Consider the following 14,193-nt stretch of genomic DNA (forward strand, 5'->3'; position numbering starts at 1 on the left):
AGGCAAGGATAAGCATGCTATTGTACAGTTGACCGCTCCGACTCCATCTCAGGTGAGTTATGGACTACTATACGATTGATGTGGTATGATTCATTTGATTCTATGGTACCATCCCTCATACTTGTACTGTAATGTGACTTCTACTGAGCCTTTTTTTTGTTTGTTTTCCTGTAGGAAATGCTTTCCTTTTATTGGTAAATATTAAATAAAGTGTAATAATGTGTATCCGCGGCCTTGGTTTGTGATTGCCCGTCAAAATGTAGGGATTATTCAGTCAATGCATATAGATGGTCCTGTCATTAGCTTGTGTTGTTTCACATGGAAGGAAAGTAGCCTCGTGAATAATGGATGAATGGTGTCTTAAAAAGCTTCAAACTTGGTGAAAGGTACTATATGGTAATGTTGACCTACCTGATGAGAATAACCAATGACCTCGCATGTGTACGAACCGATCATAGGCATGGTTTTCTAATAAAAATCATTGAATAAAGCTTTCCTCTTACAATACTGGTTGATTGTTAACTTGAACCTTTGTTTTGATTAAAATAAGATGATTGAAGTCCTGCCTATTACTTGGTAATAGAACATATAAAGTTAACCTACTGGTAGGTAATAAACCATGACCTGGTAAATTTGGTTGACTTTTATAAATTACTGCTGCAGGTATGCTTTTATTGGGTGATTCTAATACTGAGCTTACTACTCTTTCTCAAATCTGGTCTATACCGTCTGTGTAGAGGGTGACTCTGGGCTGGAAACCGAGCTTATCACTGGTGCTCAATTCTGCTCTAGACTGGGTGATTGTGTATTGGGTTATGATTGATGGTGGCCACAGTGGTTATTCTACTATACCTATATAAAGGGGTTGATTGGTGTATGACACTAAATAGTGGGGTAACCTACTTGTGAGGTAATAGACATTGGCCTGCATGGTCTGGTAATTCTGCCGTGGTGGTTATACTAAGGTAATGTGACTCTAGTTGGTTATCGAGGGTTCCACTCTTATTGAGTTAAGGTCCATGATGTTGCATCTATGGTTCTTGGACATAACTGATTAAATGCGCCAAACGACTGGTTGGTTATAACGGTGGTGGTTGAATACGGTTATGGTTAGGATGGGTTGTGAATTATGGTAGTTTTGGTTGTGAATTAAGCTTCTCATAAGGACGTACATGGTCGCCTATTACATAAAGGATATGGGAACTTGTGGCACACATCCGTGAATTTTTTGAACAAATAATGAATATATAGGGTTTAACACTTTCTACCTTACATATGGTCTCCGACTCCGACTAAATGGTGTTGGGAGTGTTTACTAATGTCTTTTTAATGTTACAAATGACTCCAAGGTATAGATTGACCGCTTGTATGAATACTGTCATTGACTCTAAAAAAAATAGGAGCAATTAATGCCAAACTCTGTAAAGGCAAGAAACAACAATATGTGGCACACTTCAAGGCTAAATTGCCTCAAAAAACTCATCTCCAACCTTATCTCATGAGAGCTTGTAAAGAACAAGGGGCTCTAGTTGGTTATCCACCTTGTATTTGAAACCATTTCTAAAAATATAACTAAATTTACCTTTCTTATTATTTTTCTTTGAAAGCAGTTAAGTTGGGTGACATTTATAACATGTGGGATACCCATGCAGCACCTGCATACAGTGCCGATTTTCTATCTAAAAGTTGTGTTGTTTCCATGGAACCTTCTCAACTATGGTTTTCAAAGTACCTTGGCTTGAGGATGGAAGACTATTACATCTTCTAGCTCTTGATTTCAACACTTGTGTATAAGAATATTTTGTACTATGAATGGGAATTATACCACCTTTTTCATTGACCCTAGTTTCTAGGGTCTTTTGTAATCTAAAAGGATTCTTTGGTGTATATGTTGTATTGTTATTGAAACATACACACAATTAACACCAAGAATAGTAGTAATAGTACTCAAAGACCTAGTTACTATATTTTAATCCCTCGGTGTCTTTCCTAGATAGTTTTACCTTGGACTAATCCTTGAGGGATGGGGCTCTCTTCACATGGTCCTTATAGGTTCTCCTGGTCAGTTGAAGGTTGTACGCTTTACCGTATGTTTCAAAGGCTGGGAACATGTCTGTGCACTATATACGAGCCTCGAAAGGGTGCAATCACGCAACTAGAGAGTCCAAGCAAGCGCAAAGAAACAATGGTGTGTCACTCACCTCTCAATGATTCTAACATGAAGGATCCTGTGTTGTAGAGAAGAAGGAGCCGTCGCCACCGATGCCGCATCAACCGCCTTGCCGCTGCCTCGCCACTGCAATGCTCATTACACACACCCTCTCTCTCTCTCTCTCTCTCTCTCTCTCTCTCTCTCTCTCTCTCTCTCTCTCTCTCTCAAGCATACACACATACACATACACACGTGAGCACATGAAGGAGAAGGAGACAGAGGTGGAGAAAGAACTTCTTAGCCTACACCTTCAAGAATGAGGATTTTAAGGTCAAATGGACCTTCTATAAGAGTTTGGCCCACTCACACATGGGCGTCCACAGTGGCCGATCGTTGCACAACTGATGTAAAAATAAGATAAGTGTGCGCCTCTCATCGGCGATCACCTACACACCTATTGGACCGAAAAGACCGGTCCCTGACTCTACCAAATAAATAATATGGCGTGTGTCGTAGGTGATAGGGTGTCCGTGAGGGTTAACATGCCTCCCTTCCTGATGTCTATTCCATCCTTGAAAGTTATTGAGTTGAAGTTTGGTTTTATTTCCTTAAGAGGCAATATCTCAGGGACAATGGCTTGAATGGTAGGGCTAAGAGTTGGTTTCTTCACTGTGACACTCCCTATCCCTCAATCAATAGTGAATTTGGTGGCTATCATCCACGTGCCTCCTAGGTTTATATTACCCTCCAAAGTTCTAGCAAGCATGACCTAGAAGTCTTAAGCTACAACCCCATTGTCATAACTGACAGAAGTGTGCCAGATACCAAAAATCATAATTTTTTTCTTGTTTGACACCCTAGACTTGGATAGTACTCTTAGATAGGGATGGATTTCCCAACTGACACCACACTCCGTATGATAGTAGATTATACTTAGCACTCGTGTCCAATAAGGCGTTATATAGCACTTTTCCATAGGTGCTATTTAGTTCAACAAGGTATCTTAGAGGTGTGTCAGAGCCCAACCAATCATCCTCTATTTTAGCATGGAATGCATGTGTAACTCCAAGGTTGGCTTCTTGTTGGCATCTTATGCGTTGTTGTCGCTCCTTAGCCTCAGCTTGAGCTTGTATCTTCTTCAACTCTGTGTGTGCCTTGGCTGCCTTTTTTGATGGATGGCAAATATCTCCTGTTGGCTTAAAGGATCATAATATCTTTTAAATTTTCTCCCATTGAGGAATCCAATGGTTTCAACTCCATTAAGAGTCTCCACACGAATGGCTCCTTGTGGGGTGATTTCACATACTCTATATGGTCCTTTTCTCGCATATTTCAACTTTTTCTTCTCTTTATGCACTCCATACATAATGAATTTTTCACCAACACTGATATCTTTGTCCTGTAGATGACGGTCAAACCATTTCTTCCTCCTACCTTTCTCCACAAGTGCATTCTGCACAGCCAATTGTCTTTCCTCATCTTACCTCTCAAGGATGTATAAGTGCTCAACTAAAGGGTTACCGTCCCAACCTTCTTGTGAAGCTACGCATAAACTAGGAATCATAAACTCCCATGGCATAACTTCTTCTTGGACATATACCATTTTGAATGGTGTACAATTAATAGCAACTTTGTAAGAAGTACGGTAAGCACATAGAGCTTCAAATCCCAATTTGTGCAATGAGCTTCCACTGTTTTGGTCAAGATAGAAATTAAGGTCTTGTTAATACTCTCAGCTTGGCCATTTTCTTGTGGACTTATGGTGAGCTATCATGAAGTTGGTAGTGAGTTCTTGTTAACTGAGTCAACGTCAGTTAACAAAAGCTACTAAAGGCTGAAGACATACAGATGCAGATCGAAGATCAACAGAAAGAAGGAGTGAAGATTGGAGTTACACATTTTTCATGTTTTTCCAAAATGGTCAGGTATTGTAAATTCCCAATTTATGTCAAGCCATTATAATATTTTAATGTGTTATGGGCTCAATGGGAGTTCCAAGCTGTAAAGAATAGGCCAGTTAGTGTGCCTAGGTAGCAGATTCAGTAAGTGGTGGAGCCCTAAAGACCTTGGACGTCCGAACATTGCATATTTTTACCCTAGGTCAACGTCAGTTAAGAGAAGCTGCTAAAGACCAAAGACGTACGGATGCACATCGAAGATCGGCAGAAAGAAGCAGTGAAGATTGGAGTTACAAATTTTTTATGTTTTTTCAAAATGGTCATGTATTGTAATTCACGATTTATTTCAAGCCATTGTAATATTTTAATGTGTTATGGGCTCAATGGGAGTTCCAAGCTGTAAAGAATAGGTCAACTAGTGTGCTTAGGTAGCAGATTCAATAAGTGGTGGAGCCCTGAAGGCCTTGGGCGCCCGAACATTGCATATTTTTACTCTAGGTATATAAGGCAGTGTGTAAAAGAAATTAGGGTTCTCAAGCTCATTTGTGGAGAGCACTCTTTGGTAAGAGCTCTTGAGGTGTGTGGCTATGGAGTCCTTGAGCTCCTCCTTGCTCATGTGACTTGGATAACACTAATCAATGCTTAATTCTCTTTCACTATGCTTTTGATGATTGTGTATGATGCTTAGATTAGCTAGATCGTTACTAATTAGAGGTTAATCCCTCTCTAGTCTTGTGTGATTGCCCTCTTTTGCTTGTGTGTGCATGTAGGTTTGATTGGAGTCTGGTGCTCGATAGATCTATGTGTGTGTGCTTGTAATTAGTGTGTTGCATGATAGAATTAGTGTTGTGTGCATCTGTAATCGTTAGTGTGTGTGATTGGGTTGATTGGAGGTGAAGAGCAGTGGATGTGGAGAGTGCCCTTCATTGTGTCTTAGCTCCTCCATAGGCCGAGAATCTCACCTCATAGAGTTAGCCATTCGTGTTGCCATGATTAGCTCACTAATCGTGTGAGTGTTTCCATGCCCTAGCCGGGTATCTCATCCCTCCGGATTGATAATTTTGTTCGTCATTGGAGCTATGCAATGATGGAACCCCCAAAATTTGGCACCGTTGCCGAGGACGATGGCCTACGCTAGTGTAATTGTGGCATAATCGAATGTGTTTCCTCACTTATTGCACTTGTGTGTTTATAGTTTTGTGGATTTTGGATGTGTGTGTATGAAGCAATGTGTTCATTATTCCCTGATTTGTCACCGTATCTTACCAATTATGTGTTTACACACTCTAATTTGACACAAACCCCTTGCTAATTTCATTAATTTTTGCTAACTTACTAATATGCTATGAAGGATTGGAGCTTTCAACCATTCAATCTATCTTCATTGGAAAGGTAATCAAGGTGGTATTCTCAACCTCCCTAGAATTTAAAGATATATAGAATTATGTAGAGATCCCACCATGATGCAATGTAATGTTGATGCTATGTTATAGCAATGCAATGTTGCTTTGAAATTTTTTGGATTGTTTGTTTTCATGCTGTCGTAATGTCAAAATTTTTAAGATTTGGTGGCGTATGAATTTGATAAGTTCAATTGCTAATTGGTGAATGTGTGTTGCTAATTGTGCACTTAATTGATCTAATTGCATGATTGAATGCTCAATTGCAAGTGTATGTGCACTAAATTCAAGTGTGTGTGCATTCTAATTGAGTGTGTGTGTATGCTTAATTTTAGGTGTGTGTGCATTATTTTGCCCTTGTTTGTGCACCTAAAAATCAATGTGTGCTTAATGATTTTTCAATTGTGATAATTGATTTGTGTTGTGATCATGTCCAACTAATGATTTGTGAAATCATTATTTGGACATATTTGACAAGATTAACCCTTTTGTGTGGGCACCTAAAGATTGGTAAAAACTGCCAATTTTATTAGTGTGTGTGTGCACCTAAAAAGTGCTTAATGTGCATGATTAATTCAATGTTTTGATTGTATATTTGATGTGTGTAATGGTTAATTGCTGAGTTTTTTTAGCTCAAAATAGGGATTTACACATTCCAATTGCGTCAAATTTTGACGTAATTTTATCGCAAATTTTGCCGGTTTAATTGCCTAGGTTGGATTTTATTGACCAAATTAATTGGCAATTGAATTGATGTGCTTTTTACGATTTTATTTGGTTGCACTAATCCACTATGTGTCGAGAATTTTCCAAAAAAAAATGGATAATATTTACAAATTTTGGATAATTTTTGCATTAATTTTTGGTTAATTCGATAAAAATTTGATATCTTGTGATCTTTATGAGCTATTTTGAATATGTGTTTTCGGCTTGATTTTGAGCGCATTTGGGCTTTTGTTTGCCAAATTTGTTGACAATTTTGTCGAATTTGGCATTTTTGGTAAAATCTGCTATTTTTGGTGTGCTTTTGCATGTTGGAAGTGTTCGAATGTGATTGCCGATGATTTTTAGAGATTTTCAAAAATTTCCAAAGATTTTTTGGATTTTTTTGGTGAATTTTGGGATTTTGGAGTGAATTTTAGGACTAATTTTCGGCCTATTTTTGGCATTTTTGGATGTTTGGAAATAAAAAATTAATAAAAAGACGATTTTCGAGCTCGATGCCCATGCCTTGCGGTGCATAAAATTCCGTGTCAGTAGATATCTTTACGGTCCATTGAGATAGTTTTTGTCGACATAAAAAAATACTTTTCTTCTTCTTAATCTCTTCGTGTGAACCCACCCCACATCCTCACTCTCTCTCTCTCTAGATTTCTCTCTCCTCCCCACCCCCTTCCCAAGACGATTATTTTCTCTCTCATCTCCCCCTCTCACTCTCTCTCTAACTCCCTCTTTCCCTCATCGCGATCATTAACGTTATCCCCTCACTCACTCACTAACTCTCTCTCTCTTCCCAATCTCCCACTCTCTCTCTCTCTCTCGCGTGATATCTGCCAGAAAACTCTCTCTCTCTCTCTCTCTCTCTCTCTCTCTCTCTCTCTCTCTCTCTCTCTCTCTCTCTCTCTCTCTCTCTCTCTCTCTCTCTTTGCCCACGCACGAACAACCGCTTTATTTTTGTCTTTTTCACAACACACACGCCCGCGCCCTCCCGCTCCCCTCTGCTTCGCTGACAGCAGCCAGCCCGAGCCCCAAAACCCATGCGCACGAGCAGCGCCACCAAGGCTGCTGCCACGTCAGCACCACGCTTATCCTCTCTCTCTCTCTCTCTCTCTCTCTCTCTCTCTCTCTCTCTCTCTCTCTCTCTCTCTCTCTCTCTCTCTCTCTCTCTCTCTCTCTCTCTCTCTCTCTCTCTCGCTTCTGCGCTTCCCTCACTCTCCTCGTCTGTCTCATGCTCTGCGCGCCAGAACCCATAGCCCCCCAGCCTCCGTTTGTCCCGCCGTCAACGCTGGCATGCACAGTGGTCAACGAAAGCAGGTAAGTCTATAATTAATAAACAAAAAAACAAAAAATATATGAAAAATACATTAAAAAACAGAAATATTTTTTAAACAATAAAAAAACAGGATTAAAAATCACAAAAAAGGATAAAATATCACAAACAAGAATAAAAAATCACCAAAAAAATCCAATAGAACATTTAAAAAAAAAGATTAGAAAATACAAGAAAATTTATAAAAAAGAAAAAACTCCTACAACATAAAAAAAGAGCTAAATTTTGACAAAGTTGCCACAATTTAGTCAAGAAGCTAGAAGTGAACGTGCACGCTATAAATTGGCTAGTGCAAGTAATTGCGCTCCAAATTAGCTTCTAATTGGACGAACAGGGACACCAATCACGATGGATTGCAGACCCGAGGGATTCACTATTAGTAATGGGGGGATATCACCTGCGTGCATCAAAATTAGAGAAACCCCCCTATGTACGGTATCTTACTTGCTAACCTACCCCCCTTCATACGGACAAGATACAGACGTTCTTGCAATGAGCTATCCCCCCTCATACAGATTTCATACGGAATGTAATGACCCACTACTAGTGACATAAAAATTTTAGAAGCACGTGTTTTGCAAAATACATGTTTACATGTTGAACTGCAAATGAACAGAAGTGTACATTGTAGTGTGTTTTCATTTGCAATAGATGCTAAGAGAAAAAATCATGAAAAGCAACAAATATAATGAATACTAAATTAAAATAAACCAATCGTTTCAATGTAATTTGTCAAAACAAATAGCATTTGTCTTGCAAACTGATACAAATCTCAATTTCAAAATATAAGATACTAGCCACCTACTTAGTAGGCTTCCCACAAGGGATTTAAGACTATATTTGTAATTATATACAAAATAAAGACATTGTGTATGTGTGACACATAGACCCAAGGTATGCTAGACGTGTCTATATTTGTAATTATATACAAAATAAAAACATTGTGTATGTGTGACACATAGACCCAAGGTATGCTAGACGTGTTTTGGCAATACCGGTCAAGCCATATGACCATGTAGAAAATTTAGACTATAGAATTTGTAAATACATATAAAAGAAATTAACAATCTTAAAATCTTTAATGCTATGATGTCACACATCTAGTTTGAGATTAAGTGCATTCTTTATTGACTTAATAGAACACTACCACCCAAAATTGTGAGTATCACTAACTTGCAAAATCTAAGCTAGGTTTTGATCTTGCCTTGAAAAAATTTGACGAAATGTGACAAGATTGTAACTACCGATAGATGCTTCAAACTATGATCTAAAAGCCAATTTAATGCATCGAGCAGGTAACCAGAGGCTTAGGGAGTCAACAACATTGGCGGCTACAGTGGAAGAAGTCGGGACTCGGACGCAAGCTCCAACAGGTCGGGACGTCAGGACTAAACGTCACTCATGAGCAGGTCAAGAGTCGGCTGCCATAGCTAAAGCCTAAGGGCATTGAGCAAGGGAAAATGAGTCCACGACTAAAATGAACTGAGAACTCACCCTGCGTCTGGCGATTGCTTCGCTTGCAAGGTGCTGGCCTCGCATCGTGAGCGTCAGCACAAACTCCTCCTTGCATCGTCATCATCCTTGCCGAAGAAGTTTGAAAAGAGGAAGCTTAATTAGATGAGGCCCAAGGAAGCCGTTGAGAACGTGAATTGTTGCAGGAGATAGAGCTCAAAACTACAAAACAACTACAAAACAAAGGCCTCAAAGCAAGGAGTCACAGATTTAACTGATCAGTAGAGAAAAGCTAGCTTTTTTATGAGATGTAGCTATAGTAGAAAGAAAAAACCGTCGTTCCAGGTATACAAGATACCATCAACCAGCTCAATAGGATTAATGACACAATGCTGAAGACATTGAAGCTTTTTCCACTACAGAGGCTTGCATCATAGTGTATAGACAAACATCTCAAGCATAGAAACAATATACAGTTTGCAGATCAACATTAATTGAAGAAAGAGTTTGTGGCAAAGCCTTGCTAACTTGAAACAAATTTGGAATCCAGCACTAGTTGGGAGTGGTGAGCGTAGATCTAAAGCCAATGTCTACCAAGTGAGGGGGGATACTAGGAAGCTAGAGAAGTTAGAACAGCATTGCTGAAAATTTCACGTAAAGAAATATGACAACCTTCACTGAGGACAGATCTAAACTTTTTTTTCAAACCTTCACTGAGGAAGGATCTGAACATTATTTTCAAACAAGACGACTGCACAAGCTAGCTACATTGTCAAATATAAACAAAATTGACAACACAATCATTATACTAGACATAAATGGAACTGTACCATCGGAGAAATGACAAAGAAGGCATGAAGAAACAACATTTCAGAAAATAAAATAGAATAAAGAACGATAGAATGCGATCTTAAAGGCACTCACCTTGAAGGCAGTCATAGTTTTCAGCCTCTTTGCAGACAACGTCAAGGACATAATCAATGAGCTCCGTGACCCTTGGGCCCAGTTGTTGCCACAGCTCCGGACTGGCCAAAGACAAAGTTATCAGGGTGGAAGATCTGCCCATAGGGGCCTATTGTTCGAACATTGTCCATAGTACCTGGCTCGAGATCCATGAGCACGGCACGAGGCACATAACACAACACTGATTGGTAGCTTCCCATCATCCACATACACCTTCACATTCTCTTTTGCAATCCCTGGAATATCCATTCTGAATCTCACAACATTTTAATCTTGTGCACTAGCCCAAGCTCTCCTTTGAGTGGGCAGGGAGACGCAACATGGAACAACATAAACATTTGTTGTATCATCAACAGCCTGCACTGCATTGTCAAACTCTGCAAGAAGCAAGAACAAGACAAATGTTTTAAAATTGGTAAGAAAAGAGGACAAGAAGCAAACTCTAACGTTCATTAAAGATATGGTCAACACTTAAAGAATGAAAAATTTTACAAAATTTATGTAAATGTCCTGCGATTCAGCTAAAACCAACCAAACTTACACCCAAAAATAGCCCTTAGACCTACTTCTAGTTGTCAAGTGCAACATGACAGACAATGGAAGAGTGTGGTGAGGGCCAATAGGAACAAGAATTCTTGTTTCAAAGATCATGCCTGCCACTGGTCTCCCGACCATGGAGGTATGAAAACTTCCTCATATGTCCATACTAGGAGTATCAACGCGCTTACAAAGCAAGCAAAATTTTATCATGCCTGCCACTAGTCTCCCCACCATGGAGGTATGAAACCTTCCTCATATGTCCATACTAGGAGGAGTATCAATGCGCTTACAAAACCTGCAAGCGTTTATAGTTTGAAATACACAGGCATCTTGCCACAGATGCTCAAAAGATTTTTACTTCATAAAGGCCTACCTTGCATGCCTTCTCAGGGGAGAATTTTAGTTCTTTACTTTCAATATGATTTGAACTAGTAGTGAACAGTTTTGAAGGTTTAAGACGTCAGCACAAGTAGAACCATTAAAAAAGAGATCAAATCCTGCATCAGCTTCACAAAGAAGCCCACAGTCCCCTCAAAAATCATCAAATTCAATCCATTAAACAAAAGCTTAAACAGATTTGTGATTTTGAGTAGAGGGAAATTGATAGTAGACTCACGGACTTCTACGTTGTCTTGAATGTCCTCATCTTCATCAGTAGTAGTAGTATCATCTTTAGCACTAACAACAACATCAGGAGCTCTATTTGTAGACCTGCGAGTTGCGAAAGTGCAAGACGCAATGTATGATTCCACACCAGAGCCTGGAGCCCTTGAAACAAGAAAGGGCAGAAAAGAGGGCCTTTTGACAAGTAATGCCATCGAGAAAATTGAAGAAGTAGCAGCAAACCTCCTGCAAACAACTAATAGACACTATAGGTAGACGAATTCAACAAGCACATGAATGAGCACCGCACGTAAGTGCATACACCTATAGACTGACGTGCGTAGACATTGTACGAGTAGATTTCAGCAAGCGGATGTTGAGCGGAGAACCACACCTATACATTTTTTCTCACACTCATGTTTTTGTAAACACTTATTGTAATAAATTTCTTTCCGACATTTCATTTTTTTATGGAGCTGATTCATTGTAATTAGCGGGAATCAATTGAGTTTCCAGCTTGTATTCCCCAAGTAGTGTCACCTGCTTATGCAATTAGATTAGAGATGTTTTCACACCTCCAAGGCTGAGGTATAAGAGCCGATTTTTGTAAACCTAAAGAAAAAATTTTGAATCATTAATCAAGGTGAGTTTTTGAGAGCCGTGACTGTGTCTGAGAGAGAGAGAGAGAGAGAGAGAGAGAGAGAGAGAGAGAGAGAGAGAGAGAGAGAGAGAGAGAGAGAGAGAGAGAGAGTCTATCCTCTTGCTACGCGAGCTACGGAGCGGCCATTGGAGAAGTGACACCGCCATTGTGTTAGCAACGGCGAGAGCTACGCACCGATACCAAACGTGCGCGCATTTGGCTTATACGCGAGGTGAGCTCCCACGAGCTTCTATGTGAGTTTTTTCCCTACCTATGTGTCGGAATTGAGCGTGCCATATATCTATAGAACCGCAACAAATAGAGCTACACATTAGTACCATTGGAGTCGAGATTTGGTTACCTGTATTTTTCGGCCTGTCTTCATACGCATTTACCGCACGGAGTGGTTACAGGTTGAGATTGTATTGTAGATTCATAGGGTATTGTCCTTACCTAGTGTAGAGACCCTCCTTTGAGTTTGAGGCTAATTCGATGACTCTAGATCATGTTTCGGATAGCATTTGTTCGTAGTACGGATTTCAGTCACTTGTGTATTTGAGAACTTAGATTTGATTTCCTTTGTAGTGATTATCATTAGAAGGTCGAGTAGGTGATTTGACACCCACATACTTGTTTCCATGCGCCTGTGGGTCAAGCTCCATTTGTTAGGAAATAAGACGTAGCTAAATAGATATTTGAGTAGATTACTTAATGGAGAGAGATACATTTCACACACAAGACATTATAGAGTAGAGAGAGAGAGAGAGAGAGAGAGAGAGAGAGAGAGTACACACAATATACGTGGTTCACCCAATGTGGGCCACGTACACGGGAAAGCAGCCACTCAATGGCTTTAGCACTTCAAAAGAAGAAGTAGTTTACAAAGGGATTAAACCCTTAATAGAGCTCCCGCCTTGCTTCACTCTCACCACCTCACACTCACCTTGTTGCATCAACTTCCCACTATGAAATGTGTGTAGAAATGGCCTTCTTCTATAGGCCAAAAGGGTTGCCCTCTCTCATGAGAGGCAGCCATGTGTAGCCGCCCTTGTGCGAATAAGTCCAAATCGGACCCTCCAATCCGCCCATGTGTGGCCGCCCTTGAGAAGACAAGTCCGCTTTTGAATTCGGCCACCGGCCAACCGACGGTTGTTTTCCGACCACTTTTCGGCCGCCGTCCGGCCATAATATTCCGGCGAGGCCCCTAAAGTTGCCCCTGATTCTTGGCCATGAAAATTTTGGTTTCCGGTGAGTGATTTTCCTTCACGCACGATGGCTTCTCCTCATAATGGGGACCTTACAAATGTGCGCTTTTACCACAGAAAATTACAAGGGTAAATTAAGCTCCATACTTAACAATCTCCCACTTGGAGACTGATCTCCAAACCAAACCTGTGATTGCTTTCCATTCTGGCTTCTTATCCTTGAATGCCGATTGAAGATGAGCAAAAGCTCAACTTCTCCTTGTTGACCACTTTTGTAAACATGTCTCCAGGATTTTCACTTCTATGCACCTTTCCTAGCTTTAGCTGTCCCTCTTCCAAAAGAGAGCGTATGAAGTGATATCTCACTTCAATGTGCTTTGTCCTTGAATGAAAGGTTGAGTTCTTCGCAAGATGGATAGCGCTTTGGCTATCACTGTACAAGACACAATTGTCTTGTTTGAATCCAAGATCTTCTAAGAATCTGTGAAGCCACATAATTTCTTTGCTTGCCTCTGTCATTGCTACATACTCTACTTCCGTGGTAGAAAGTGAAACCACTTTTTGCAGCTTTGAAGCCCAGCTTACTGCTGTGCCTCCAACCGTAAACACATAGCCAGTAGTGCTCCTTCGAGTATGTTTGTCACTTGCCATATCTGCATCAACATACCCTTCTAGAAAAATATCAGTTCCTCCAAAATACACAGCATTTGTTGTTGTCACTTTTAGATACCTAAGTATCCACTTCACAGCTTGCCAATGATCTTTACCTGGCTTGTCAATGAACCTACTCACAACTCCCACTGCATGTGCAATGTCTGGCCTTGTCCAGACCATAGCATACATTAGAGAACCTACCGCTGCAGCATATGGAACTTTAGACATATAGGCTATCTCCTCTTGTGTCTTTGGACACATATCCTTTGTTAGTTTAAAGTGACCAGCCAAAGGTGTAGAAACTGGTTTTGCATTTTGCATTGCAAACCTTTCTAGTACCTTCTTGATGTAATCTTCTTGAGATAGCTTTATTGTCTTCTTCGTCCTGTCCCTTGATATTTTCATACCAAGTATCCTAGTTGCAGCACCTAAATCTTTCATTGAAAAAGATTTAGACAGCTCCTCTTTTAGGTCTTTGATGTCCTGCATGTTAGCACTTGCAATCAGCATGTCATCAACATGCAACATTAGGATGATGAACTTCCCATCTCCTAAATTCTTCGTGTAGACGCAGTGATCCGAGTTGCATCTTGTGAATCCATGATCCAACATCCATCGATCAAACTTCAAGTACCA

The 14,193-nt window shown here is 40.2% G+C and overlaps 1 pseudogene; it reads right to left on the reverse strand.

The window, feature by feature from the left end:
* Positions 1–9,690: 9,690 nt before the first annotated feature.
* Positions 9,691–11,273, reverse strand: LOC147437044 (uncharacterized; annotated as a pseudogene).
* Between the last annotated feature and the right edge of the window lie 2,920 nt (positions 11,274–14,193).

Source organism: Adiantum capillus-veneris, chromosome 17, assembly GCF_014529385.1.
Source record: "Adiantum capillus-veneris isolate H3 chromosome 17, ASM1452938v2, whole genome shotgun sequence".
In the NCBI taxonomy this organism is placed as follows: domain Eukaryota; kingdom Viridiplantae; phylum Streptophyta; class Polypodiopsida; order Polypodiales; family Pteridaceae; genus Adiantum; species Adiantum capillus-veneris.